The 8,726-nt window shown below is 35.7% G+C and overlaps 1 long non-coding RNA gene across 1 annotated transcript; it reads left to right on the forward strand.

Moving 5' to 3' along the window:
- The first annotated feature begins 5,636 nt into the window (after window positions 1-5,636).
- LOC134845997 (uncharacterized) lies at window positions 5,637-8,518 on the forward strand. Its single transcript, XR_010162774.1, has 3 exons — window positions 5,637-5,851; window positions 7,684-7,870; window positions 8,217-8,518. It is a non-coding gene; the product is annotated as an uncharacterized LOC134845997 (long non-coding RNA).
- The last annotated feature ends 208 nt before the right edge of the window (window positions 8,519-8,726 follow it).

Here is an 8,726-nt window from a genome sequence, read left to right on the forward strand (position 1 = left end):
AGCGGGTAGTGCAAGCTCCTTCCACCGCAAATAACACGCAGATAAACGGCATACGCATAGTGGTATGGAAGAACCACACACTGGTATCGATGCTGAGTGTGTATACTACCCCCGATACTTGACGGAATGGTATATATTTGTGTCGAAAAGCTTGAGGGCATAAAAACACACAGCGTTTTAACATGGGGATAGGAGTGGATCTTGCTCGATCCTGGTGTATGCCCAAATTTAAAAAATCTTGCCAAAATGAAGAAATAGTTGAAGCTGTATCTCTATTGTTGAGCGTTCAAAACTCCTTCAATGGCTTTAGATCGAGTGGTGTTTTGAGTTGAAACTGTATTCCAGATCAGCAAGACTTTTTTTGTACATCGTTTTTACTCGATGATATCTTTTGGGTTCAGACGAGATCTTTTCAATCTGAAAAAAGCACTCTCTGGTCGTCGAACTCTAAAACTAACGCATAGTATTGGATAAAAAATTATGGATATCACGCAGCCGACATCTTGGCAAGGACTACAGGTGGTGCTATTTCAATCCACAACAAATCAAATGCGGACAAACCGCAAAACATATTGGCAGAATCACACGCTCGATTCTGAGGGCATATTTATCACAAAGCAGTTGGCGCATAAAGAGCACACATCATTCTAACAATGAAATAAAGTCTGCAAAAATACACAGAGCATTTTTCAAAAATGACAAGTTCAAACAGAAGAAAAAATCCAAAAACTGCTCTATTGGGCTTAGGTATGGAGTGATCTCTAAAGATTTTGAGTAGCAAGTTGGGCAAAAAGAGGTCTTGCTCATATCTTGTTGAAAACCTGAAAAATTCTTGCAATGTTTGAATATGTCACTCATTTTCACACTTTGCGAGTTGAACATGTTTCTCTGCAATTTTGAGCAATCAAAACTCCTTCAATAGTTTTTCGATCGATGTCTGTTTTGACCTGAAATTGTTCATCAGATTATCAAGCTACTTCTTGCAGATCGTTCTTACTCGATGATACTTTTTGGGTTCAGACAAGAGTTTTCCAGTCTGTACACAAGCCCTCTCCGACCGTCGGACTCTGAAGCTAAATGACCCTCGATCGGATGATCGTGTTATCCGTACAGATATAATGGATATCTATCAAGAACTGATTTAAACTAAAACATTATAACATTAAATCTAATCATGATACTGAAACATACGTACTTAAAACTTAATATTGATATTGATACTAAACATACGTACTTATGTAAAGCTAAACATATAGATGTGTGATTTAATTAAGCACCTATTATAACTAATGCCATATTCAATAGCTATTTAAGAGTCTCTGTTTCTCTCATGATTTCGAAGTCAGATTCGAATAACTTTACCAATTGAATTTAAGTTGTTAACAGATTCTTCTTATCTCTCTTAACCATAGTTTATGACTCCTCTCTCATTTGGTATCATACAATAATACCTACTTTCCATGGGTGTAACAGATCGCAAGAACTGCTTTTGTTCAAACATTCCTTCTCTAACTGAACGCACTCCTTGCCCATTCTAATCGCGTTTTTGTTCCGACTTTCGATACGAAAGTAACGGAATATTTGTGCTCGGGGTGGGTTTTTTTTTCTTCAGACAAATTTCGACTTTTTAACTAGCCATTTTTGACGGAATTTTTTTATATCATTCGAAAGCTATTGTTGTCCTGAGCTCAAATTTGAAAAGATATTTCACCTGTGATCATTTTTCATAAAGTTATGGGGGTTTAAAGATTGCCATTTTGGCCAATTTGGGACAATTAACGCGCGATATATTTCGCGCTATTAACGCGCAAGCGGAGATTTAATCCGTCTTAAAATCTTTCCAAATTGGTTGAAAGAAGCTTATTTTCCATAATTGATTTGTTACAAGGAGCTAAATTTATCTTTTTGTACTTTATATGGCGTGTGGGGTGATGATTTTCATAAAAAAACTTCAAATTTTAGAATTTTTCTTTTTTATGTTTTTACTTTTAATTTTTTGATGTTTTTACTGCTCTATAAAACCTTAAAAGGCAGTCGAAACCTTCAGGGCTTCGCCCTGATACGAGCAGTTTTGTTACTTTTACGCTGAGGTTGATACAGTTGACGACAACGTATACCATTCAATAGCTACAAAGAATTCTTCTTACTGTTTTGTAGTAAAAATGTACTCCTCTCTCATTTTACTTACAACTTCGAAAAAAAGTTCCACTAACATCAAAATTCAATCGCGGTTGATTTACAATTTACATTAAACTGATTTGAAGCAGCTATTTCAGGTCAATTCAATCAAATTTTTTCCGAACTTTATTCCAATTTTTTTTGCCGTTGAAATGAAAAACGAAAATTAACAAGAAAAAAATTAGCAATATTAAAGCAATGTATAAAACAAAAAGGCAACATTTTTTCTAGAACAATAAAAAACCAAACTAAAATTGCACAACTTTTTTAATTTGTGTATTTTTCATTCGTGCTTTCCACGAGTGTTTCAAATCAGATTTCGAGATAAGCAAAAAGATGTTTCCTCATTCTCAAAGCGTCTCTCTTCAATTTCAAGTTTGACATGACCAAGTTTATTTGTTGTTCGCTGAGATAATTCTCTCTGTCATCATGCATCCTTTGTTTCATAAACTATCATATCTCTGTAGCCCAGTTAACATTTTTGGTTGCTAAAGTTTAATTGAAACTCATATTAAATGAGTATAAGATAATAATTTTATTTTTAGGTCGACCAAATTGATTTTCTGAGCTTTCCCAAACCATTGTAAAGATCCTAATTTTACCACATTTTCTGCGCTGCAGGCAAATTTTAGAAAAAAGGCGAAAAACGGCGTTTTTAGGCACTTTTTGGAACATTTTGACTCCAAAAAATTGGTCACTCCCCCCTCAAAAATTAGTATATGTTGGCGCCAAAGGCGCCCTAAGAAAAATTTTAAGGCCAATCAGCCTAAAATAGAAATCTCAAAATAGTACAGAGGGGGGCCCTTTGAGTCGGCAGGGGGTCGAATCCCTGGGGAGGGGCCTCCGCCTCCACGCCCCCTCCCTAACCCGGGTTGACCAAAAAAAAGTCATACATTTTTCATATATGGAAAAATGCTAATCATACCTTTTTCATGCAATTCCATAAGTACAGAAAATTGCATGAAAGGTCTATGATTAGTGTTTTTCCATAGATGAAAATTGTATGACTAGCATTTTTCCATGAACCAAAAATATGATTTTTTACATTTTAACTTCTCAAAAATTAAGGTTGTGTTCGTAACCGAACACAAATGACATAAACCTTGGTTACTCAAACGCAGTAACCAAAAGTTTGGCCGTCCTGCATTAAAAACGCATTGGAAACAGCCTGAAATGTATTACTTCTGTCTCACACAAATAATATAAAGAAAGTAACGAACTTTTAAATTTTGGCAAAAATTTTCAAAAGTGATTATTTCTAAATTTTGAATTTTTAAATTACCAGACATTGATCAAGGCATAGAAAAACATGTCATAAAAAAAAGAAGAGTTTTAAGCGTTTTTGAAAAAAGTTATGAGGAGAAAAGAAAAAAAATCCAATATTAGTATATCTAAGACTACGTTATACACACAAAAAGTTAAATTTGCATGCAAATTTTTTTTTTCAAAAATTTTTTATTTGAGTACGAAAATCAATTCGCTGTTGAAAAAAACACAAAACAATTTTGGGGGCAATTTCAAAAATAATTTTGTCGTCGCCATCAAAAAATGCTAGTCATACATTTTCCATATATGGAAATTGTATGATTAGCATTTTTTTGACAAAAAATTTTTCTTTTTTATGTAGTACGATACACCGAATTTTATGCCAAAACAAGAGAAAAGTTTTTTGAAAATTCGACGACACCATGTTAGCAAAATGTATGAAATTTGTATGACTAGTATTTTTTCATAGACTTAGTTTATGGAATTGTATGATTAGCATTTTTGATCTATGGAGGTCAACCCGGGAAATCCGCTACTGATTTCAGGAGCATGTGAACAATCATCCCCCTTCTCGTTCACAACTGGTTTAGGGGGGGAGTGTTCACATCAGATTATTGTGAAATTACTTGTCCTTTGTTTGTTGGTAGGGGGAGGGGGAATGGTTTATTTGGTCGATATAGGTGAATGGGCTGTCATGCTAAAGCTGTACTACAAATGACAGTCTTGAATAAATTCGATTTCGAATTTTTCGAAGTTTATCTCTCGCAATTAGACTGTTCAACAGTTATCAATTTGTTCACGTCCACAAGTCCAAGTCGCTGAATTTTTGCCTCAATCGCCTTCAGTCTATACAAACTAGGCTTCGGGTGTCGCGCCAAAATCCAAGCCACACCTAACTTGAAAGGACCCGACTCTTCACAGTAATACAGCAGCGCAAACTCCGAGTCCACATGCACGATATAAAAATTGGGTGTTTTTTCTTTTGCTTCTTCTGCTGGACCCAGATGGAACACGTGTCTGGTGAGTCGAACAACTGGCTCCGCTTCCAAGTATTTCCCAACAATCTGACCTTTCTTCAAGCCTCGCATCTTCAACACCAATTTCCAACCTAAAACTTTTCGTACGAATATGAACTCAATTTGATTGCATGTCTCTTCGTTTGCTTTTCCTGTCGACTCGGCTGACTTCTTGATTTCGTACCACCGTCCCTTCAACTTATGATGAACTTCGTTATCGGCATTCACAGAAACAGAGCAGACGCCATAGTCCAGATCGGCAATCGCGACCAAAGCCAACTTAAACGCCAGAAAATAGAACAACAGTAATTTATAATTAGTCATTGATAATAAATGATGTGAGGACCAAATTTCATCGAAATTTTAGAAGAACACTTCAAAAAAATTAACTTATGATTTAGACTATTTTAAAAGATGCTTTACAGCTTTAAAGGTAAATAGCACGATGCGTTATTTGAGCTTCGAATACTTCATATTTGAGTAACCTATCAAATATTAAATTTTATAGCACAAAAACTGTTTGAGGTTATATGCCAAAACCACCGAAAGTTTTCAACCAGAGCTTATGAAAAAGCAGAAAAAGGGTTAAGTTTTGAGTTCAGTAAAAATTTTAGGAAATCAAGTTTGAGAGTGGAATCGTTTCCCATTCTACTCCTACTCGACTAAATAAGTCGACAATAGTGACAATTACCATTCGTGTCCTTCTTAACACTTCACAAAGGAGCAGACAGGTTAAATGATATGATGCCTTTGTCCTTCTGATACTTTGAATAACCGGGAATTTAATGCATCTCCGCCACCCTACCCTGATTGCCCAGAGGGTCCTCCCTCTAGTACTATTTTAACAACGTATGTATTTTTGGTCGATCCACCCTGGATTTTTCTGAAGCCGCATTTGGCACCAAAAAACTGGCCTGCGACTCAAAATGGCAAAAAATGAGTCTATTTATTGTTTTTTAGAGAGATCGGAAAATCAGTCTGATCGGCCAAATCGGCCATCGGAAAATTGACAAAAAATTAAAATATGTTTTAGAAATACCCTTGAGAAAATCCTAGATCCGCCCTGATTATCAGTGATGGAGTTGTGACACAGTATCAAATTTGGCAAACAATTACAAATAAATTAAAAAATCTGTTAAATCTTTTATTCAATCGGTTCGTTCAGTTTTTACCAGCTGTTCCATATTTGAACACCACTTATATTCTACTCTTACCTAAAATACATATGGATGAACTGCTCCAAAAAATCCAATTTACTGCGCTGATTGAAGCACGAAAATTGACTGTCAATCTCAGTGAACCGTTGGCAGCTAAAAACATAATTCAAACTCTGAAAGTTAGTTTACTTTGAACAAGAGTAGCAAAAAATTCATACTCTGATTTTTCGCTAAGTTACCGGAATTCATTTGCCGAGGAAACCAGCTTTTTGAGAAAAAGTTTCAAGCCATCAGAAATTATTTAATTCAGAGGAGGATCTAGGATTTTCTCGAGGGGGAATTTTCAAAAAAAAACTCGAAAATTTTGTCGACCAAATTGATTTTTTGAGCTCCTCGAAATCATTATAGAGAGCACATTTTGACAAAACTTTCTGCGCCGCAGTCAGTTTTTTGAAGAAGCAGGCCAAAAAAGGATTTTAAGGACTTTTGGAAACTTTTGACCAAAAAATAGCGTTTTTTCGGCAAGCGCTCCCCTTCAAAATTAGCATATTTTGGTGCCAAAGGCTCAATTAGAAAAATTTTTGGGTCCGTCAGGTAAAAATGGATATCTCAAAAATGTACAAAGAGGGACCCTTTGGGTAGGGAGGGGGTCGAACCCTTGAGGCGGATGCGTCCGCCACTTCGTCTCCTTTTTAATCCGCTGGTGATTTAATTCAAACAGTAAAGCTTACAACTGATTTTTACGGCAACGGGTCTAGTTTTTTTCCATTGTATTTATTTATTTATAATGCAATAGGCATTACAAATTTAAATCACAATGAAGTAACTCAAAAAATCTGAAGGCTTTGATTGAATGCCCCTAAGAATCATTATAAAAATCATTTTAAGGATATCAAATAGAGGCGAAGCTGCGCTTTGCAAACACTTGCCATAACACGACCAAAAAGCAGTGCTATCAAGTGAAATAAGCTTAAAAAAAAGAAATAAACCTCGAATAAGCAAAAACTCAGCTATGTGGCGGAGTCGAATCTGCGACCTATTTCAGTCTTACGCACTAACCACTCAGCCACGGATGCTTAAATTGCACAAAAAATAGCCACCAATAACGCAGCTACCTAAGCTAATAATTTGCCATCTGGATGCAGCAAAAGTAGCACCAAATTCAAACAGACAGAACTTAGAGTTTAATCAATTGAAAAACATAAAGCTAAATTATGTATATTTTATGCTTTTTAAAAAATTGCGAGATACATTGAGTTGGAATTTTCTGAAATCGAGCTCTTTATCCTTGTACTGCTGTTTGAAACAAATATATATATTTTTGGTTCATTTGATGAATTAAAAATGCATCAGATGTGTTAAATTTTAACTAATCAAATGTCAAAGCACTTGTGATATTATACTGCTACCGCCGCAGCCTACCGATTCAAAAGTGTCACCAAAAGAAGCACTTTTTTTGCGATTTAGGTTGGCAAAAAATTCATTTTGATACACTTTGCTTCGCAAGTGTAATAATAAAAAAAATTTTACAAATGACGTAAATAGTTAAATCTTTGAAATTAAACTTCAAAAATTTTACTATTGATTTTTTTCACTGTTAATTTGGGAAGCCCCAGTCTGCAATAATCCATGAGAATCTAAAAAAACTCTAGAATGAAGTGAATGTTTTCCGAGAGCTCAATTAGGGTCTACTGTGAATTAGTTGAGGTTTCACAGCTTTCAGCACTGTAAGACACCCTTCTCAAACCAGAGACCCTCCTTCAATGATCTGAACACAATCCGTATATTGTTTCATTCAAGCGAATTAATTTTAGAATTTCTGAACCCTTCGGCTTCCAACTATGCGAATCGTTTTGACTAAAAAGCGTTTTTGTCAAAAATAGAGATAAGAATATAAAGTTGCTGCGCAACTAATTCAAATTACTTGTTATCTTGGATTATCTTTCTCTGACCTCCAAGTTTTGTAAAAAATTCTAGATAGTTTCCTATCATAAGTAGGTTTTCTTCTGGTCTTTAAAAATATTATTCAATCATTCTGAGGTTGGTTTCCTCGTCGTCGTCCTTAGTTATTACAAACAGAAAACTAAAATGTCCCCATCATGGATAATGTCACTGATAGTTTCTTTTCTCAGTGTCACAAGAGCGAATAGCTGTGAATTTATAAGGGAGCCAATGTGTGGAGAGCAGTTCACGGCTGGCAATTACACGATGACTCAGTTTCCTAACCTACAGCATCATGAGCTCGCGTCTGAGGTGAGTGTTCTAATTTTCTTTAGCTATGGGACAATATTGAACATGTATGAAGAACATTTTCAGCCAAACATCCGTGTTGTTTTTCATCAGGATTGAATGGCCCGCCCTTTTTGAATTGAACACGATTTAGCCAAAGTCACCCATTTGCAATTGATTATAACCCATAGCTACATCCATTGAAACGTCTCACTTCCGACTTGAATCTGAAACAAATGGGCTTATTATTCTCACTTTGTGGACTTATGCTCTTAGCTGGGTGGAAACCATTTGGTCATACGCAGTTCCAACTGCTTAATTAAAAAGACCATGCTTACTTTTTCAAACAAGATTCAAGATTATGTTCTAGGCGAGTCAGGAAATGAACAGCTTTTGGCCACTGGTCCAACTGCAATGCTCTGACAAACTACAAACTTTCCTCTGTTCCATCTACTTCCCCGTCTGTCTGCCCGGTTTGGATGGAACTCTTGGCCCCTGTCGAGAGCTGTGCGAGGAAACCAAGTTCGGATGTGGCCCCATCTTGAAGTCATACAGTTTTGAGTGGCCGTTTCCATGCGAACAGTATAAGAAATGCTAGCCCCATTTTCTGAATCAACAAATAATGTTAAGCCATGAATCAAAACTGGGCAGTTAGTTTGTGGGAGATGTGCATTTGGGTTGCATCTATTTCAATTTAATCAATTTTGACTGAATTTCTTTTGACCCGGATAAGTTTGAGATTTGAAACATTTCCCTGATGGTAAAGCTCATTTTAAAGGACAATATTCAACCTATTATACTGTTTTTTTTTTTAAATTCTAGACTAAAACTAAAATCCTACTGACAGATTTTGCGACAAAAATACCACAAGTGATTCATT

The sequence above is a fragment of the Symsagittifera roscoffensis genome, chromosome 5 (assembly GCF_963678635.1).
Source record: "Symsagittifera roscoffensis chromosome 5, txSymRosc1.1, whole genome shotgun sequence".
Classification (NCBI taxonomy): Eukaryota; Metazoa; Xenacoelomorpha; order Acoela; family Convolutidae; genus Symsagittifera; species Symsagittifera roscoffensis.